The sequence below is a fragment of the Sylvia atricapilla genome, chromosome 5 (genome assembly GCF_009819655.1).
Source record: "Sylvia atricapilla isolate bSylAtr1 chromosome 5, bSylAtr1.pri, whole genome shotgun sequence".
In the NCBI taxonomy this organism is placed as follows: Eukaryota; Metazoa; Chordata; class Aves; order Passeriformes; family Sylviidae; genus Sylvia; species Sylvia atricapilla.
The window spans coordinates 28,815,144-28,837,031 of record NC_089144.1 but is presented as its reverse complement, the minus strand read 5'-3'; the positions used below and the strand labels follow the sequence as shown (position 1 = coordinate 28,837,031).

Here is a 21,888-nt window from a genome sequence, read left to right as displayed (position 1 = left end):
TGGGAAAGGTCTGAAGCAAGTCATCCAAGATCTAGATAAAGGTATGTGCATCCAGTGCTGATGCAAACTGGCAGATGTGGGATCACCACATATGCACCTTAACAAGCATGACTTATATCCCATGATCCTGTGATAATTAGAGAGTGACCATGCTGACTATGCCCAGTCTCCTCACCTTACAGCAAGCTAAAAAAACAAACAAACCCCACGTCTCTTTAATCATCCAAGGGAGTACTGGCTGTCCTGCCTGTACAGCCTGCTTAAAATTAATCCAGGTGGGTATGCAGACATCAGCTAATCAACAGATCTGCTCGTCCAAGTGTCCACTCCTCTAAGTCCTCCTCAATAATACTACTGTCTGCATGTTTATTCCTGTGGGAAGGAAAGTTGCAGGTTTGTGGGATATACACAAGTCCTGCTGGACCTGCTGCAGCAGATTCATTGAACCTTATCTTGTGGTAGCCCCGTTTGTCTCTTGGCCAGGTATGGGATTTTCTGTACCTAGGAAAAGAAGGGGACCTGCTTTGGGTGTAGAGGCATGTGATGGATTTGCTGCATTTCACATGGCTTATTACCTGTTTTTCATTTGCTTAGTAAGGACTCTGACCTCTACATGAAAAAGTCTGTTGGATAGTGATGGCATAGAGAACTTGGTAAAATCAAAGCATTTGCAACATCTGTATCTTTGAAGTGCCTGTTTAATAGTGCCATTGTCATGCCAGTCGGAGGCAACACTTCTCCTTGCAATTGAAAGGCTCAGCAGACCTAGCTGATAAGCACTGGTGCCCTGCTGGGAAATTGACCCTTTGAACTGGCAAGAATCTCTGCAGATAAGCAAGTAATGGAATTTTTATCAGGTCTTGCTTTTTATTGTAGCTTGTTTAGGGTTGTCAGGCTTTCTGTGTAGCAAAAGTGTTTTCTCTCTAGTCTGGTAGGTGGGGGGATAATGTAATATTCACAAGCTAAAGATGCTGCTTCCAGGCTTGGAAGGGATAGCCATGGCACAGTCTCACAGAACAGAAAAGAAACAATGACAGTATAACTTAAATAACAAACATATGTTGATTTAAGAGCCAAACTTGCTGAGCATCCTAACTCCTAAGGGAAAGGAGAGGAGTTTTAAGGATACCCTTTGGATGTTCATAGGACAGAACTAAAGTTTTTTCACTGTTTCCTTTTTTATTTTTTTAAGCCAGGAAGCTTGTTTAACAGGCCTCAGTTTTAATTTTGCAATAGAAATAAATTAAATTAAATAAATTCCTCGACATTAAACCTCATAGAAACATTTGTTTCAACAACATAACAATGGTTGAAAGCAAAGCACTTTTAAACTCTGGGCTTTTTCTGTTCGGGGGGGAATCTGCTTTCATTTAAAACAGGCATTGAGCTTTTCAAGTCTTTTCTTTCTAAGCCATAAAACTGAACCATTAGACTTCTTGTCTCAAATCCCAAACAAAAAAGCAATGGAAGGAATCTGAAATTCAGACTTGACCTGGTTTTGAGTCATGTTGTGTCCCTGTCCTGAACTGTTGATTTTTCTAGTCTGACCACTCCAGGAAAGCACAGGGTCTTGTGGAAGGGCTGCTCTTGTCTGTGGGAGTGTTTGAGTCAGCTTTGCATGTTCCGAACTGGGACGTTGCACATTCAGCCTGCACAATCTGTTTAGCAAAGCAGCCATTTCTAGGAGCCTGCACATCCAATACAGATGGTTTGAGTTGTGAAGTTTGAGACAATAGCAGAGAAGATATGACTCTATTAAAGATGTCAATTTGAACAAATCCATCTCTTGGATGACCTACAGATCAGAAGAAAGCTCTGAGGGAGAGTATAGCAAAGTGATGTGGGAAGCTGCTGCTGTTGCAGTGGGGGACAGGACATGTTGCTCTGAGTACAAATTAATCAAGTTCAGGCTGACATTCCTTCGTGTCAGGTTTCCCCTTTGGTCTCCCTAAGACATTGCTGCAGTGGAAAACCTTTCTCTCCAAGTAGTTTTATACTACTTAATTGCTCTTTAAAATGTGCTTTATTCCTTGCTAATGATGTAGCACTGCTGTGCTATATTAATGAATTTGTAATTTAAAGAAGGGGGGCAGGGGCTGACATATGGCAAATACATGCTTTAGTTCTGGTAAGCACATGATTTTGTAGATAAACAAAGCTGTTTCCTTATCCTCAGCATGTACTTTTTTTTGTTTTGCTGATAATGAGAAAAAATCAACAGTGTTAAACTTGATTGAAAACAGCAGTATCTTCTGAAATTAATATCTGTGAGAATGACATTGAAAGTCCTTTGCTTTTTTGCATTTACTCTAGGGTTCTTCTGTAAGTGTAATATGCATTAAAAAAATCATACAAACTCAAAAAAGGAGTTTCAAATTTCTCTAAGTTTGTTTTCAGTCAAGTAACAATGGCCTTTCTGCATTTGCTTCTCAAATGTATATAACTAAAAGCTATTTTTATTAAAAATTGGATTCTATCAAAAAGTTTCCAAATGATGGAAGAGTTTCTGAAAGTATTTTATAACATAGATGTTTTGCATTGAAGTTTATAACTACTTCCAGCGCACAGGCTGGAGTAAATCATAGCTCCAAAATTTATTTTTATAAGGACGTGTTTAAAAGATTTGTAGATGCGGCACTTGGGGGACATGGTTTAGTGGTGGACTTGGCAGTGTTAGAGGTTGGACTTGATGATTTCAAAGGTATTTCCCAATCTAAATTATTCTGTTATTCTAAGAAAACTTATGTAAGCCTAAAAATTGCGGGAAGGCAGCAGTTATGCTACTATTACACATTTTAACCATGTTTATTAAAGTCCGTGGAAGACTTCTCAAAAGCCAACACTATTACCTATCTGGGCAGTGTTTCATTTAGCAATAACTGGTCCTCTAACCCTGAGACGTTAGACTGTCCAAATCCATTGCCCTGGCCCATAGTTTCGTTGCACTGAGCACTGCACCACACGTGCTCCCTTTTCACAGACATTGGTCTTTAGTGCATTGTCTTTTTTCACATTCAGCGTGTGTGAAATACTCATCAGGGAGCTGAGAGTGTCGTGTTGTGTGTGTTGGAGTACTACATGAAATCCCGGACTCAAGGACTCTTTGAGGTGGCACTGGAAGACTGTGGAGGGAGGATGGAGAAATCATCTCACCAGCCCAACCCTTTCCTGGCCCACAAAGTAGGAACAGTTCATGGCCTTGCCTGAATCCCACTCACTGTGCCCAGCAGTGCTAGTTACTCAAAACTACCCCGTGAAATGTACCACCAGTGAAAGGGTGGGAGTGACTGCAGACTGGGGCTCACACTTAGGCCCTATTCCTGTTTAATTTACTAGTGCAGAGATGGTTAGAGTGTTCTTTCCTTTAAAGGAGGGCCAAGGTACTCCAAGTGCTGGTATTTGGGGTACTGGGGGTATTTGACACTGTGCAGGCTGCAGCTGCACCACAAGCTCATGGCCTGTGTCTCACTGGTTCTCCCAGACCATGCTCTGACCATCAGTGTTCTCCAGTGCCTCCTGGGCTGGAGGCTGATGGCTTTCAGCACTGCTTTCAGCAGAAGTGCACACCATGACCAGCTCACCCAGTCTGCCCTTGGGGGCTTCCTTTCTGGTGACTGCCTGTCTCCAGGGAGACAGTCGGCCAGGAGTACCCAGAACATCACTCTGCACCTTCAATATACAGGTGCAGTTAGTTTATTCTGCATATGCAGTACATGAGAAGTTAATTTAAAGTGTAAAAAGAGGAGCTGGGCTGAAGAAATGCTGTGATGGGTACACTTCCTGAGACTGAACTGTGATAAGTGATCTATCCAGAAAAAATGTTTGGCACTGCTGCCTTGCAGTAGTGTTGCAGAGGTAGCAACACCTCTAACCATTTGCTGAAGCATTCTAGCAGTGAGGCTTACTGAGTTTATTGGTAGGGAGGCAAGTGCCATTAAAAATAGGAACTAGTTTATAAAGATCTCTGGCATAACCTAAGTCTATTCCCAGTTTATAAGATAACACCCCTTTTAATATAAAGCCCAGCCTCTGAAGTGCCTTCTCTCTGCCAAATCTGAAAAATGTCCTTGTGCCCTTGAGTTGTGGGAGGAAAAAAGAAAAGAACATGCAATTTAGGGTCATCCTGTGATTTTTTCCCTCATTTTTCTTTTGAAATAGAGAAGTAATCTATCCCTTCTTAGCTCTTTCCATGGACTGAGCTGTAGATGTAAAATTTTTTAACCCCTTGTTATTTATGCTGTGTATGATGTTTTCCTACAAATTGACTGTATTGTGAACAGCACAATGGGTTATTTTTTGTTTCTTCATAATTCTGATTAATGATGTCTGATTTCTTCTTATGCCTCTCACACAAGGGTTTTAGCTCTGCTCTTTGAAGCAGACGTACACCTATGACAGCAATTAGATAAACTCCAGGGACTGAACTTGGCACGCTCCCCCCAGAGGGTTTCTCCTTAGGGTCCATAAGCAAGAGAGCTCCATGCAGATCAAAACATGTTATTTAGCTGGAAAAGTGGATTCTGTTGCTGCATTGGTCTTCTAGATAAAAGATGTGTGTGATGAAACATTTACTAATCAAAGAGCAAATTTCCAGTCATTCAGAACAAACCAAGTTATTTGTTGCCAGTATTTCATCTATGCTCCTTTGCAAGTGAGTTGAGGCAGAAGTGCTTTCAACATTCTTGTATTGTTAACCCTTGTGGTGAAACATGTTTTCTTGTAACATAACGAGAGTTGGAACAGTGTGACATTAATTTCTCCATTGTTGTGAAAAGCTTTTCTTTGATTTCATTTAACTATGTCAAAGTAGCAAATGTTGATGATACACTGATGCACTATTTTACAGTATTGCCAAAGCAGCTTTCAAATAAGTAATGAATCTGTGCAAGAAGAGGGTGGCATCAGCCCATGTTTCAGATGAGGAAAGCTGATGAAGAATGCCAGTCACAGGAAGTCAATACTTAACCTTGATCTTTATTTGAGGGGTTGGGTTTATACAGGCGCTCTGTTTTCATAGGTGTTATTTCTTCCTTTAAATGTTCCGTATGTATCTAATGATACAGAAATTTCATTCTGTCTTATCTATCAGAATTGCAAGGTTAATACATAAGTATCTTCCTGAAAAATGTGACAAGATGCTACTATTTGGCAGTGGGTACAGTTGCTGCTGCTTAGGATAACTAAGAAAATGTACAGCTCCGCCTCAGGTAGTCAGCATTATCCCAGAACGAAAGCCCACTGTTCAAGGGATTCAGTCTTTCCCAGGACAACCCATGTGCTTAATTATTGCCTCAGTGTTCAGAGCAGAGACTGACTTTCTAAACCATGGGGTTTGCTTTGGGTTCTCATTAAATGTTGCATGCTGTAGGGTGACACACAATATGCCCTGCAGTGTGTCATGTGCTGTGATGCTAATCAACATTCAATACCAAAGGAGGAGAGCAGCTGCTCCACAGTCAGCATGTCTGAACAGTCCTGCACTCAGCAGGGTATCACTTAATTCACGCTAATGGATAAAAAACTGGCCTCATAACACTTGTGTAAATGAGGCTAATGATCAGGGAAAAAATGCAAACTAGTTTTCATTTATTCATAGAGATACGTGTAATTAGAGGTAATAGCTGGATCCAAAAACTTGCTCTCCATCATTTATTTGTTGATAATACAAAATGTGAATGACTTGTTCCACTGTTTCTCTCTTGTGAAGTTATTAACTTCACACAGGACTTGAAATAAGTATGCTCTTAAATTCTCATTGAGAGAGTTAAAAGACTTAATGGGAAAAAGCTACAGATAATTGCATCTTGTAAACCTACCTCAGTCATTTTCAGCGTGGTAACGGATCTCTATTGTAAATCCACTGCTCGCAGGATCAGCATATTGCTTCAGGTTTTTTACCTTTTTCCATTAGCTCCACTGTCTTCTGCAGATCAGAGAAATCAAGAGGAGGCAACTTGCCCATTGCAGTGATGGTAGCGGAGTAATAAGGTCGTAATTAGGTGCCAAAGTCTTATTTTAGCATCTAAGCTGTGGAGCATTAACTGCCCTCTTCCATTTCCCCACTTTTCTCTTTCAGGAATTCTAATACTCCCCTCACAGGTGTGTTGTCCCAATGGCACCGCTGATGCCACTTGATCGTACATGTCTTGAAGGATCAATCAATCACATTGTGACACAGTCTAATGGTATCAAGCAGAAGTTGATCTACCTGAAATTTTAATAAGTCATCATCTAGTTTGGTTTGCTTAGAAGTGCTGAACACATGCTTCTCACCCTGCTCTACACTCTAGTTTTGACTGTGTTGATTTTTGAAAGTGTAATCTTACCCGTGTGATGTGCAGGGGAGAAGTAAATCCAGTCTGAATCTAATTTACAGGAGGAAGCTGATCAACACTTTAGGCTCTGTTGTCCCAGCACAGAGCCTGTCTGTGTTTATGTGGGCATTCCTTATTTTATGTAGCCCAATGTAGTGCAAACTAGCTACATAAAATTCCACACGAGTGGGTTTCGCTCCTGCTAAGCAGGCCCCTCTCTGGACCTCTGCAAAGTGACTAAGTCTTGAAAAATTTTAGGGTTTTTTATCTGACCAGTACACCACGAATTGGTTGAGGAAGGACATTTTTAATCCAACTGTATAATGGCACCATGTTGATTGTCAGTATTCTCCATTCTTGATTCATCCATTCATCCATAGCTAGTGAAACTGTAGCTAATTTAACTAGATTGTTTTTTGAAACCCTGTATCTTTTTTCTTGTTTTCTTTTTGATGATGTGCCCATTAGGCACACCTATTAAGTTCCTCTTTCTGTGCGTGGAGCTTACACAGCAGTCTGAAGGTGTGTGGGATATCTGCTGATGAAGGCAAATTGTCCAAACCTAAAAAGTGATTCTTGCCCAAATCCTCACCCTGCTCTTTGGTGGAAAAAGTGATTCTTGCTTTAAAACTTAGAGGAAGGTTCAGAGTACCTTCAGAAGACTCATGTTCTTGTTATCAGGTAGAAGTGAAATTCAGGCCAGCTGTCAATTGTGTTTACAAAAACAATATTATTATCACTGAATTATCACTGACTCATTAGTTCTGCATATCAGAGAAGCATTATGAAGGAGTACCACTGAAGAGAAGGTAGCTGCTGACTGAGGAGGGCGGGATGTGTGTGTAACACAAAAATCCAAAGATTACATTAAGCTGGAGAGTCATGTGTATATGGCCATTGTGAAACACTGATTCTCATCTTTCCTCTGCTTACTGATTGTCTGAAAGTTGGTCTCGTCCTGGCAATAATGTTTGTAGACAAGAAAGCAACTTGGTAAAATAAGCAGGTATAAAGGGACTAAATTGTTGAGAACTTAAAATAATACTAAACATACATTAATATTCTTAGGACTTTTTAAATAGATTCTATATGTGATGAGTGCTATTCTTCTGACCTGTAAAAATGCCACGTCTTGACAAATCATCTGTCATACATATCTGAAGTCATATCAAGCAGCTCTGATATTCACAGGTTTTATTTGACAGAAACCTGGTTTGTTGAAATTTGAGTTCATGCTGCTGTATTTGAGTTCATGTATCTCAAATACATGCTTTCAAAACCTATTTAAAAAAAATATTATGTAGTCAAAGGGTTGGATGTTTTGCTTCTGTCTCCTGCTGAAAGTGATTGAACTCTTTTCAGAAACTGTAGAATTCCACAAATTAATCTTGAACTATCTTTATGCAAGTGGCCTTAGACTTAGATAGATTACCTCAGCCTGTATTATTGGAACTGGTAGCAATGGTAAAATGGTTCTGTTTATAGTGGCTGGATATAAATATATTCTAATATTCTAAAAAATGGGGGCGAAAGTTGTCAATTCTAGAAGCATGCATTGCCTATGGCCATAGATTACATTAAGCACTTACTCACTTCCATTAAATTCTGGTACTCTTTCAAAGCTAGGTGTTATTATTTCAAGGCTATGCACCCGAAGGAATTCATCCTCCTGGGCAAGCTGCTAAGAAAAGGCAGGATGTGCTGGCAAGCCCAGGTGGGTGTAGCTTAAAGCTTGGCAGCTGCCGACTGAGTATCAGGTGTCAGGTATTGTCAAGCAGTTGCTGCTTCAGCAGCTGACAGTACCATGAGGGCTCAGGGATCAATGGATGTTGCACAAAGGTCACTCATGTCAAGGGTACCACTTGAATGTCTTAATTTCATTTGTACTATATGCTTCATAGATGAGGATGCTGTAAATAATCAAAAATTTTGCTCCTAAAATATCCCTATATATTCTTAAGAGTCTACAAACATTTCTGTAAACGCAGTTAAGGAGATACATGTGTGTTTGAGGCTCTAGAATTTTCCATAGTAGTGTCATGTTGATGAGATGAAGCTTGATGTTTAGGGAGTTTAAACTGATTTTCCCTGTTGTAGTTACAATTAATGATCTTGCCAGTTGGTGTGGAAAGGATAATGACTGCTAACCAAGAAATATAATTAATTGGACTTCTCTTTGAATATTTGTTTAACGATGATCTTCAATATTATTTTACTGAACAAATAGACATAACTTGCATCTTGAACAGACACTGCTCGCCCACTTGGCCTTTAAATTCTAGTGCAGTGGAGATGAAGAGAAAGAAAGGAGCACTTCTGTATTTCCAACCATCCAATCCTAGGTGTCTAGCTTTGTGGAGAAGGGAATACTATTTCATAATATCATCATAAAGTCATAGAATAGTTTGGGTTGGAATGAACCTTAAAGATCATCTAGTTCCAAACTCTCTTCCACTAGACCAGGTTGCTGAAAGCCCCATCCAGCCTGGCCTTGAACACTCCCAGGGATGGGGTATACCAAGCCATTGCAGCTCTTAGTGTGCCACTGTCCAGCCAATTTCTTATCCTTTCAAATGCCTGTGGATGGATACTCTGCTAGGTCTGAGAGTTTTATTGAACTAGCACTTCTTGCCTAATCTTTCTCCTCCGTTTATGCCTGAGTATCCATAATCACAATGGTATTTGGCATGCACCTGGGAAAAAGTGCTCTTGAAGCCATCTTCCTGACTGCCTTTTGATGTGGTTTGGATGTGTCAGTGTACTTATGATAGCTAGCTGCTGACCAGGAGTGGGACTATCCTTCTTGGTGTTCCTCCTGTTCGATTCTAACACTGACAACTGGGCTCAACTCATCCTGCAATAAACCGGTTCTGGGAGCTAAACCAGTAGAGGAAAATCTAATCATGCTTAGAGGGGGGGGAAAAATTAAAGAAACAAAAGAGGGGAAAAAAGAAAAGTATGTAACCTTCAGATCAGCATTCTTCACTCTATTAAGCAGAAGGCCTCTTTGGGTTTCCCAAAATAATGTGCTCAGTTATCCCATTGCCCCCGCCCTGCCCCACAGGAAAAGAAATAGCAAACTTCAACAATCTGTGTTTACCCCACATCTTATTCTGTCACACAGAGTTAAAGTCATGTTAGTGAAGTTTGTACTAACGGCAAAAGCCCCTTAACACTGGATTTTTATTTGCCCAGGCATATAAGTGGGGATGGTTTGTTGCCTATTTTGGAGTAGTGAGTTACATTACAGTTCTTCCTTTGGGAAGCAAGAGATTGGAGTTTTTTTTTTTTTTTTTGGTTTGGTTTGGTTTGGTTTGGTTTTTTGTTTTTTACCAAAATGTGCCAGCGTATGGAGTTTCACAGTGCATTTGTGCATTTAAGAAAGACATGGGAGTGAAACCTTTGTGGCTTTTTCATTGAAGGAACTTCAGCTAGGTGGATGACTTTTTCTTATATTCTTTCTATTTCTTACCTTTTTTATTATTATTTTTAATTTCAGGGTTGGAGAAAATAGAGGAAGGGAGAGATACAAGTATCATTTCTATTTTGAGGCAGCAATTTGAAGGCAACACATTGCAAAACTGTGTGTCAGTTCTGGAGTCAAGGTGTTGTTTGAATGCTGCCTAGCCCACTCCAAGCTGCCTTAACTGTGAGGAAAAAGAAACCTTATACAAATCAAACTGCAGTAAAGTAGTGGCAGAAGAGCAGTGAACCTCTGATGAGGTAGAAGCCTGCCCAACTTTGTTTGCTGAGCAAGAAGTGAGAGGACTCATCTGGCTCAGACAATTATTTAGCCATTGATCTTTCTATGCACAATGCTGAAATACTTATGATATTTTGGTGATGCTTTTTGGTTGAGTTTCATGGTCTTCAGTCTTGGCAGCTCATCAGTCAGGTAGTGTCTCTTGCAGCTGCTGTACTAAAGAAAACTAATAAAGGTGTAATGCATGTCATTACCACCTGACATTTTTGCATCCTTCTTCCATCACTGTCTGCCTTGAGGTTGACATGTGACATTAATTTGGTAAAATAAACTAATAGTTAATCTAAGCATTGTCCTCTCCCTTGTATTTGTAGTGTGCTGTGCATACTGCTTGTGGAAAATTGCAGTGTAGAACTGTGCAGGATACCTATTTCACTGGCTGCTGAATTTCCCTCCTCCTGCTGATTTTAAGCAAGAGGAGGTTATCACAAACCTTTGCATACATCGTCTTTGGCATTAAACTCAGTTTTGTTTTCTCTGGATATACTGCTGCAAGAGCAGTAGTAATCCTCCATGTCAAATTTTGCCTTCATTTAAAGTCAATCACTTGTATTTTTTCCTAAGTTCAGGCTATTGAAAAGCATTGCCAGTGACAGGAAAGACTGAGTGTAACTGGAGCATCACTCACACAACAAAACTGCACTGACAAAGGGGTTTAAATTTGTTTTCAAATACTAGCTCAAATATTTGTTTGAATTATTAGCTTGTAATATTACTACTGTATTATTTTCGTTATTATATATACTAGTTTCTCTACATGGGTTCTCCTGGGTTAAATGGCCCTTTGTCTGCATGTATGAATGTTGACCACAGTAGAAGATCCACGGAGTTCATACCTTTTCCTTTTTTTAATCTAAATTAATTTTCAAACCAATTTAGATAAATTGTGAGGAGTTCTTCAGAGGCAAGGCCTGGGATCAGAGCTTGGCACAGAGATGACATCATTCACCATCCACACAGGCTTTGGCCCAATGCTTACCTGAAATTCCCTCAATAAGCAAACAGTGCATTAGCATGGGCTCTGCTGCACCTTCCCCATTGCATAATGGAGTTTGTGCTGGGGTGTTATTAAAAACCCAGGCAGCGACTGCACCTGTGCCAGCCTCTGCTGCTGGCAGAGCACTGCGGGCTCACGCCGGTGCAGGGCAGTTGTTGTGCCTTGTGCAGCCTGGGAACGGGGCACTGGCCACCCGAGGGGCTGCGGTGCTTAGGGGAGCCCCACTCACGCCCCACTCACGCCCCACAGCTGCTGGTTGCAGTGGGCACCTGGGTGTTTACCTGTGTGACTGTGAGCTGCACTGAGCCAATTATGATAAAATCAGGATTGCTGTCTTCAGAGGAGCCTGTGGGGTTAAGAGTTTCCAGATACAGCAACAGACCTGTTGGTTCAGGAGCAAGTCCTGGCCCGATCTGACAAGGAAGGGCATTTTAATGAAATTTTTATTCTTTGCTGCTGAAGCAAAGTAGGATCGTAGTTTTAGAAGGTGTGTTGGTCTTCAACTCAGAGAGCATTAAGGAAAGGAAATAAAATAAACCTCTCTTAGTCAAGCATTCCCAACACATGGCAGTTGATGCCCACCAGTCCTTAGGCCTTTTATAGCTGGTGTAGCTCTCCAGAGCAAGCAGTAGGCACTGTTTCCCACCTTGATGCCTCAACAGATCTATGTACCACTTGACAAGAGAAAATAAAAATGAGGTGGTAGTAGTAGTATAGTAGTTTAGTGCTACTTGATTGTGTCCTGATCTGTTACCTGATGTTAATATTTTCATTGGTGTATTGACTTACTGAGGCTGGCAGAGAAAGGGCAGGCTGTTAAAATGACAGGCAATGCAGCAAAGAGAAGAGTGAAAACCAAGCACGGTCATACAATCACAAACCCTTGCTGGGCAAAAGTCATCTTATTCTTATATTTTTAACTTGTTGCATTTCACATGCACGTTCCCTTTTGATCCCTGTATCTCTTTAATGTATATCATCTCTTGTGTTTTACATGTATGGCTCCCACAGAGGTGCTTTAGTCTGGACTTTAAATGCTATCTAAATGTTATTTTTAAATATTGTTTAAAGATTGGCAAAGAGTCAGGCTTTGGAGCCTTGAGAAGTCATGAGATGCTGCCTCCACACCCTTTCTCTGCAACCTCAAAAAGGAAAATAAGGAAGACGCCAGTCAGTGGCACAGTTCAGAGGCCTCAATACCTTGGTAACACCCCTGGTTTGCTCTGCTCCCAGCAGCACATGGTGATCCACTGTTGGATCCCCGATCTGGGGGGACAGGAGGAACCAGGGTTGCACAGGGAGAAGTTTCACCCGTGGCTGTAGGCATGGAGTGGCCTTTGCCCAGTGACCCATTGGGATCCTTCAAGGTTTGTGCTTTGCTTCCAGGACATCCCACGAGTCAGGTGTCTCCCAGTGACTGTAGACAGTGATAAAATTGTGCAAACTGTTCCCATCTATGAAGGCATACTCCCACACTCATAACCTGTGAGACGAAGCCTAGGGCTGGGTTTGGCAAGATGTTTAAGTATCTAGAGGTGCAAGTTGATGTCCATGGGGGTTTCTGAATATACCAAGGCAAACATAAAGGTCTCTTGGAAGTGAGGCCGGCCGTTTTTATACACCAACTAAGCAAGCGTGCGTAAACAGCCAGTTTTTCCAGAAGAGAGAGGGAGAAAGGCTGGCAATTCCAATCTCCACAGCAGTCCAGCCTCACAGGAATCAGTCATGGTTTTTCCTTGTGCTAACACTGGCAAGTCTAGGGAATTATTCTTCAGTGGACTGGGTTTTCCAGTAGATCATCAAAGATCATGATGAAACTGCTTTTCTTATTCTGGTCTTCTTGCTCCCTTGGGGCACAGGAGCCTTTCCCCAGTGGAAAGGACCTTGGTGCTATAAATACATCCTAGAGTTCCCTGTGTTGTAGCCTTTAGGCAGGACCATACATGGTCGAATCATCATCTCTAAAATTCCTGAAGGGCATACCTGCCTGTGTCAGACATTGCTTTGATTTGTGCATAACCACTGCTTGGGAAGCAGCTGTAATTCCTGCTCTATGGACTCTTCCTATTCTGTCAGATATATGGAAAATCTTTCCTGCTTTATTTAAAAATACAAAACCTGGCTTTTTGGGGGGAGTTTTCTCATTGATTTCTCTGAAATAATTATTACTGAGATTTTTTTGTTGTTGTTTTTGTTCTAGTTTCCATTCACTCTTCTTCATGCTTTCACCTTTCATAGCTGAATTGTGACTTTTTATTTTAAATGAATGCGTGAGATGATACTTAATTAAAAGCCTTGAGATGGAGGTGGTGATCATTAAAGGGTGATGATGTAGATGGTAAATTCCTCTGTTTATCCACAGAATTAGTCAGGCTTGGGAGGTGGGTGTTGTGCCACTGTCCTACCTAGAGAAGCTGCCTCTGAAGCACAAGACGTTAACTCGTTTTCCACTGCTTGGTCTCTCTTCTGTGACTGCCAACAAAGGTAGCAATTACCAGTGTTATCTCAGGGGATGTTCCCTGATCTGGCTAATTTGGAACTGGGAAACCACACTGACAGCTCAGTAAATTTCTTACAGGCCAAGAATATCCCTGGCCTGGTCAGTAGTACGAGAAAGTTGTTACCTAGACTACATTTGTACTAATACCTTAGGGCAAAAGGTTCCATATCCATTACAGGTCCCTCGAAGCATTTGGTTGTTTGAAGGATGACCTCTACCCAGACACAGTCAAGAATCTGGTACATGCTGTAAAAGGTGAGTCAGTTTGTGCCTGTCTTTTTGGCTTTTTTTTTTTTTTTTTAAGGCAATTTCTGTGGCATAGTTTGTACTTCACATAACGAGTCATGCTGTCATATTTGTTGTGTGAAAATAAAGAAGAAATCATAGCAACATATCTGTTCTTGTGGAAGCAGCTGAAATCAAAGGAGGTAGTTCAGGAATGACTTTCACAATTTGTAAATGCCTAAGGGGAATTATGATAGCTCTTTCTTTAGCCTAGTGTTCAAGGGTACCATGGAACCGAGTGTCTGAGCACTGAAACAGCAATCTGAGATTTAAAAAAAAAAGGAAAAATAATGTACTGTAAAATAATTGACCACCTGAATTAGTTTAACAAGGGCTGTAGATAGATTTAACAGAACTTGTAGTGGATTTTTCATTGCTGGTACTTTTAAATCAAGATAAAATGTTTTGTTCATGCAAACAGAAAATGTATAAAAATCTTATGACCACATTAGTTCAGACTAAAAGATCACAATGGTTGGTTTTGGCCTGGTTATGTATAAGTGCATTGTCCAGAGCAATACAGTAGTTTCTGTCCTCAAATCACAAAAGTCCAGGAAAAAAATAAGAGCCATGTAGTCAGCCATCTCTGTACACCCTCCGACATTTCAATATCAAGGAAAGCATTAGCAAAGTGGGGGACAGCTTGATTTTCCAGCAAAGTAAGTGGACGTATCTTCTTTGGCTTTGGTAGACTCTTGGTCACGAAACTTCGCAAACTGATCTGCAGCCATTGAGCTGGTTGTGCTGCAGAAGTTCCCAAAGGAGATTTCTCATTTTTGCAATTTGCTGTGCAGAGGTGTTGAGCCCTCAGTGTGGGGAGCTGCTGAGAAAATATCAAGCACTTCTGGAAAAGGAGTAGACAATATATGCAAATTGTTGGTATTTATTCAGTCATGTATGGGGGAGAATAAACATTATTCCTGACATTTCCATTTTTGATTAATGATGAATGGAGCTGGCAGATGTTCAGCTGGCCGCCAGATGGGGTCTGCTCAGTCCAACAAACAGAATAGGAACAGTCTGGGTCTCGTAAAGCCAGCACTGACAAAAGCTCTGACAAAATCTCTAGTTCATCCAAGTGATACGCCAATTTTGACCTCAAAACGACTAAGCTGTTTAAGAATGGAGGCAGTACAACCAGCGAAGCTGCTTACGAAAGTGAAATGGGATGTTGAACGATGGGAGCTGGTTAGTTTGCTAGAGTTGAGCAGGTTTTTTCCTGCCGCAGGAGCCACAGACTGCAGCTTTGACTCCCTGTGACTTGGAGCGGCGCGGGGCCTTCTGCATTTAGCCGCGGTTACAGGTGCTGTGGTCGTGTCTCTGGGCACATCTCCTCGCTTAGCGGCGGGGATCGACTGCGTGTAGCGTGGTTAGCCGAGGATGGGCTGTGCCTCTCGGGATCAGATAGCCCGGTCCTGGCCCCTCGGCCGGCCGGTCTGGCTGCCTGCTCCTAGCGATGGGGAGTCAGCCCACGGGGGCATTTGTGGAGGCTCCTCCCGGATCGCCATGAGACTCGCGTGTGCCCAGCCGAGGGTCGGGGGTGACAGGGCTGGGGACAGGGACGCTGCTCTGAGCGCTCAGCCCGCGCCTGTACCTGTCAGGGCCGGCTTCCTTCAGCGCACTGCGGGCAAAGCCATTCGAATTTGCAGAAGTGAATTTAAATCCATGCAAATCCGGTTCCTGGGGGAAGCGATAAGTGTCTGAGAAGTGCCCCGTGGCCGTCCCGCGCGGCGGCCCGGGGAGATAAGCCGCCCCCGGCTGCGGGGCTCGGCGGGAGCGAGGGGCCGCTGGCCGCTGCCCCTCGCTGCGGTGGGGCGCGTCGGGGCCGTGTCTGCTGCCGCTCTGACCCTGAGATGCAGCGCGAATAAATTCCCTTTGATAATGACTTCCCCAGGGAGACAAAGAGCGGGAGGGAAGAGGAAATTTGACCGCGGTGTTCACGGTTACATTGGCGGTGCCGGGGGGAAGCCGTCCGCCTGCCTTTGAAGCCGAACCACCCGCCTCTCGGGGCTTTTTATGCTTACGGGGGTGGGGGAAGCGGTAAAAGCGGGGGCTGGCAGCCTCTGAGAAAATGCCCCGGCGCTACCTTCTCTGGGTACTCGGACGCCTCTTTCCTACTTGGAATGTGTCGAGGGAGGCAATGATGGACGGCTGCTCTCTGAGATCCTCGGCTTCAGGCAGGGTTTATTATTTTTATTGTATTTCTATTATTCATGTACAGAGACCTAGAACAAATGTTTTCCCGTCCTGAACCGAGTCCTTCCCGTCCTGGTGCGCGGGGCGGAGGGGCCGGGCCGGGTCAGCCCGGGGCGGCCGGAGCGCGTCCAGGGTGGGGTGGGAAATCTATTTCGGGCGTAAACACGAACAAAAGCATTGTGGCCAAACCGTGTGTCCGTCGTGTCCTGAGCGCAGAATTTATTGCTTCTGCAGGCGCTCGGTCCCCTGGGTGGGCAGGCGGCCGGGACGGCGACCCTTCCTGCCTCGGGGGCGGTGGCAGGAGGCGCTCCCCCTTCCCACGCTCCTTCCCCCGCCTTGGGCAGCACTTTGAACGAAGATCGCTGGTGGGAGAGACTCCTCCCGCCGCCCGACGGAGGAGCGGTGAGGGGCGCTGGGGTTCGCCGGGGGTCGGGGGTCCCCCGGGCGTCAGCAGGAGGCTGCCGGTGCCCTCCGGGCGAGTGTGGGGAGGAGCGCTGCGGAGGCTGCTCCCTGCCCGGCCCCGGCCTGCCCCCGCGGGAGGGGACGGGGCCCGGCGCAGGTATCGCCCGCTGCGCTCCCGGCCAGCGGGACGGGGAAAGGAGCGGTGGCGCCGCCGGGCAGGGACAGGGCTGGAGGAGCCCCCGCCGCCCCTTCCCTCGGCAGGGCCGTGCCTGGCGCTGGCAGCTCCTCGGACCTGCCGGGGACGGGAGGGAGCCGCGGGGAGCTGCCGGCGCCGGTCCGGGTGTGCGGGTCCGTGCAGCCCCGGGCTCGGGGTGAAGCTGCTGCCGGCGTCGCCTCCCCGGCTCCGCCGGCAGCCTGGCCGCTGTTTCGGTGTCGCACAGAGGTAATCTGCGGTCACTTGTGTCCGCTCTCCCTCGCGGCAGCTCCGCCGGAGGGGCAGGGTGGGCGGCTGGGTGCTGGTGGCTGCCGGCGCCTTTGCGCATTCGGCTGCAGAGCGTGGGGACCCGCGGGACTGGGGTGCCTCTGACCCACCTTAACGTCTCTGAAACTTGCACAGGGTGGAAAACCTCCCATATGCCCTTCAGGGATCTCTGCCTGCTGAGGAAGGCACCGTCCCGGCTCCTCCGAGATGAGGGCGCGGGGCTGTCAGGGCGCATGGGGCTGGGTGCAAAGTTTTTCTACTTTCCTATTTTTTTGCAATTCCTGTCTTGTGACTTATCGAACACTTTCTTCGAGTGTTTTCTCTGGAAACTTGTCTCAAATGAAGGCTGTAAGCCCTAACAAAGAAGGGTGTTGTTCGACAGCCAACAGGTGATGGGGTGAAACCTGAGTATATGTGTACATTGGAGTAAAGTCTGGCTGCTGTTTAAAATAGAATTTAAAAATCAATGGGAGACTGTAAAAGGCAAGATTTCCTTCTTTCTAAATCTGTACACCTCTTAAGGAGAGAATGGGGAAGCATCGGTGAGAATACCTCTTTCTCGGCTGGAGGTTTGAGTCTTGCCTCACTGCGGTGTGCGCCTGAGTTTCCATCAGCGATGTGCAGAGCCAAGGATAACACGGCCAAATCAGATGTGTTGGCATGGGACGATGCTTTGTCACGGGGCTTCCTCCTTTTGCTAAATCCAGGTAGCCTGCCTTTGCAGTGTGGCTCGTCAAAAGAAATACCCTGAGAAGGATCGTCTGACTTCAGTTGGAAAAGTGATCTTTGCTCTAGGATGCTGGAGGAGGGAAGCAGTTAACTCCTCTGTTGGTCCTTGTGTATTGGCTAACAAAAAGGAAAACAGTTCTTCTGAGGTCCATCTAGATGTCTTTTGAATGAACAGGTAGACTGGCTCTATTCCTTCCCAACTGCTCTGGGTAGTTTGTTACTCAAAAGGACCTAGCAGTTGTGTGCTGGTGCTGATGCAGATTCTCCTTATCAGTTCTGGATCCGGATTTCCCACACAGAGAGCTATAGTGCTCACAGTAGATATGTTATTTGAACTGTAGCTAGGGAATGGGACTTCCTGATCATGTGTGTAATGCATATTGGAAATAGGCCTTGAATTATTAATAGTTGCTTTGTGGTGGTTTATTGCTCTTATATTGTGCCCTTCCTCTTCTAATGTACTTATCTTGCACCAGAGCTTAAATAAGCAGGTGAATGGGCTGACCATGCTAATCTTAAGTCGTTGAGCCTTCATTGTGAATGGATGCATGTGATATGCATCTTGTATCCCCTATAGCCTTGTTAACAAGCCTTCTAACAAAAAAGTTGTTAAAACAATTTGCCCTGCAGGACAGAGTAAAACAGCAGGGGGTGGGCAAGGAGATGTTTGTCTAACTTTGCTTACAAATCATGACCTCTTCTATCTGGTCAGGGGGAACATAATCACTGAGCTGGAAATCCTAGCATGGGGATAACCTTCATATGGGCTTCAGCAACAGCTTTGTTCTAAGTTTGATATCCCAGTATTTTGTGTACCCATAGCTTTGTAATTAGGAGTGTAGTTTGTCTTTGCCTCTAAGGAATTTGTCATATGACTGTTTTAATTCATCAGTGGAAAAAAACACAGTAATTGCTTTTCTTTTCAAATCAAATTTAGCTGTGTAACTCAATTATGTTATTCATCGTTGTCAACCTGCCAGTGAAAAACCTCCTTGTAGGCTATAAAGCCTTTTTTGAGAGGCAGTATTTGAACAGAGCTGAAACCTCAAAATGTTCCACGGACTTTAGGAAAGCAAAGCAAAACAACACATCCTTGCTGTGTTTTGTAGGTTTCATGGCAAGAGTAGAAAGACCACCTTTCTAGTCATCCCTTGGAAAACGCTTATTTTTTCAGCTGTTGTTTATATTCATTTGAATCCTCCTTAGGATGTAATCATTTTAAACAGATCACTTTGAAGGATGAGTGAGGCTTGGGGGCAGGGAGGAAGAACCCTGTAGTTTTAAAATGCAAACCAAATTACACTTTAGCGGGAAAGGAAGAAGAACTCCTAAACAAGCAATTGCTAAAATAGTACTTCAGATAGCCTGCTGTTAAGACAGGCTGGATTAGAAACGTTGTTCTCAGCAGCCCCACAGTATTTGTGATGTGGCTCTATTTTTATGTCGTGTATTGTCAATCATTTTATAGCCAGCTTCACATTCGCCCTATGGGAGCATTTTTCACTTGAAGTGAATGATGTCCTTTGAGCTGTCCTAATCTCAGTTCGTTGAGGTTTGTGGACTTTGCTTTGAACGTTTCTAATCACTTTATCCGGGGAGGAGAACACCGATTGTAAAGTTGCATTTTACATTTGGAGGTAGAGATGTATTTTTCTTTTATTTCTACCAGCCAAACTATCAAACTGCCCTATATGACTGAAAACTGGACCTGTGGGTCAGTGGTTTCCTCCTGTTGGAGCTGGTGTATGTGCTTTCTGGAATGGATGTGCCAGAGGAGGTCCAGGCGGGACCAGTCTCTGCAGGAAAGCAGCCTTGGCTCTTACCACTGCCTTGCCTTCCTTAGGAATTAGATAACACTCCTACACTTTTGTACCTGTGCTATGCTTAAGATCCTGATGTTGCCCAGTGCTGCTTTGTTCATTGTGGGAATAGCCTTAGTGTTCACAATACTCAGAAAAGTTAGTAAGTCATCATGCATTCCGATTTTGGGTTGTTTCCTTGTCCTTCAAGAGAAGTTGGAGAAGTTAATCTTTGATCTTGTGGAGTGAGGGTCTTGAACAATCAATATGAAGCAATTACTCAATTACTTGGCATGCTTGTGAGAATACGGCAGGAGTCCACTCTGCTCAATTGCCCAGGCACTGCCAGAATTGAACGTCTTTGTCTAAATTGTTTCAAATTTGCTTCCTGTGGGATGTGGTTGAGGTTATGCTGCCTAATGAAATATTGTCGAAGATGTTTAACCTACTGACTCCTTTTATTCCTGGGATATTGGGCAGGAGTCAGTTCTTGAAAAGGGACCATTTGACCATTACAAGTTCTTGCAATGCCCCAGGAATTGGAAATACCAGCTTAGGTGTCAGTGAGTGGCACATTATTGCAAACCAGGCATCTGCTCCTTTCTAAAAGGAAATAGTAAAATAGTTCATCTGCTGCTGTGGTCATCTTGGAATGAATTCAGCTTCTCAACGATATTCCTAGTGACTTTAAGAATTACTTGGATATAGATGATGAGTGCCACAAGCTGCCAAACCCTATCCATCAGCAACAGTGAACACCGTTGCCTTTTGTTCCTAGAGTGTTTCCTAACTGCATCACATTATTCCTCTGTCCCTCCTTCCTCGCACCCTATTTTTATGCAAGTACTAACAAAAATACAGCCAATACATGACTTTACTTCCTACCAGTAGGTGGGAAGGGACAACAGTTCTGTATTCCTTGTCTTATCAATTGTTTCTGAGAGCAACTAATTCAAGGGATACAGTATGTACCAGGAAGCCTGTCTTTCTATTTTACATATATAGGACTGAGCTTTTAGGATTGAGTTTGATTGTACTTACCTTCCTTGAGAAGGATTGTAACATGACGATGTTAAGCTCAGAAGCTGTTGTGCTAACCTTTAGTTGTTCAACTTGAGTAAGGTTTCAGACATGTGCCTGACAGCTCACCAGCTTTCCAGAAATAGCCTGTTCAGAGGGGAAGTTGGCAGGTTTGCTTGCCCCATCAAATATTAAATTAATCTTCTATTACAGTGCAGCTATGAAGTGTGTTGGCATCTTAGCTGTGCACCAAAAATAGTGTGTATGTTTTTGAAGTAAAGTTAAACAACTCTAATTTCTTGGAGCACTGGCCTGGTGGAAGAGTTAAGTAATCCTATCTCTTTTTGTGGGCTGCAGGAATGTAAAGACATATTGAAAAGAGGGCTAGATAAGACTATATACTGGATATTATAATTTCTGGGTTTGTAGCTTTTGGATGCATGTGGCCACTTTTTATAGAGCAGGTTTGGGTTTATGTGCTGAATTATCAGAATCTGGCACCAACCACTGCCTCACACTTGAAGGAGAAATCCCTGTTGAGTAACCAGCAGAATATTTGGGTAAGCAGTCTTAAATCTTCCACCTGTGATCTAAGAGCAACTTATTTTCTCTAGAACAGTGGTGATGAGACTGGAAATGTAACGTAGGACCCACGAGAAGTTTTTAGATTGCTCTTCTCATTAGACCCACCAGCAAGGTTTATGTCAAGGAGATTAAATTTTTCTACAGCTCAGATGTAGCACTGACAAAATTGGATCTGCGTTTAGATAAACAGGTGAAAGAATGTCCTAAAACAGGGAAGGCACAGCCCATGTGTAATGTGGTACTGTAAGAGTAAGCTTCTCCCTACCCCAGGTGGTCAGGATATCTGTTGTGTTAGGAGGAATCATCTGTGATTTTGGTTATCTGTATTTCACTGAAATGCCTCGTCTGAATTTTTTAAGCACTTCTGCTAGAATTAACACAAGACATATATCTTGTTAAGCCTTTTATTGCAACTGCTATGGATCTTGGTGAGAGCCTTCCTTGCCAGTTGTGACTCAAAACAATCCCACTGATACTAAGCTTTGCAGGCTTCATGAATCAACAAAACCATCTCCCTATAGGGTTTTAAATTAACAAGAATAATCATGATGTATTTTACAGAGACTAATCTGGCATAATTGGATTTCAGATATTCAACAGGGCCAACGCCCTTCCGCTCCCATACAGCTCAACCAAAGTTCTCAGAGGAATCCAGCAGATGTTTGTTGCACTGTGCCTGCCTTGTGAACAACAGGATGCTACTTGCACAACCATCTTTCCCCAATAATTTCTTTAGCTTTTGACAAGTGTTTGTCATGTCTTTTGTTTTACTAGACTAGTGGTAGTAATGACTTCAGGAAAAGCTTGTGTCATTCTT

General features: G+C 43.6%; 1 protein-coding gene across 1 annotated transcript in view; it reads left to right on the top strand.

Annotated features, from left to right (window-relative positions):
• PRICKLE1 (prickle planar cell polarity protein 1) overlaps positions 1-21,888 on the top strand; it is a 65,108-nt gene that overhangs the window by 34,382 nt on the left and 8,838 nt on the right. The gene's annotated exons all lie outside the window — the stretch shown is intronic.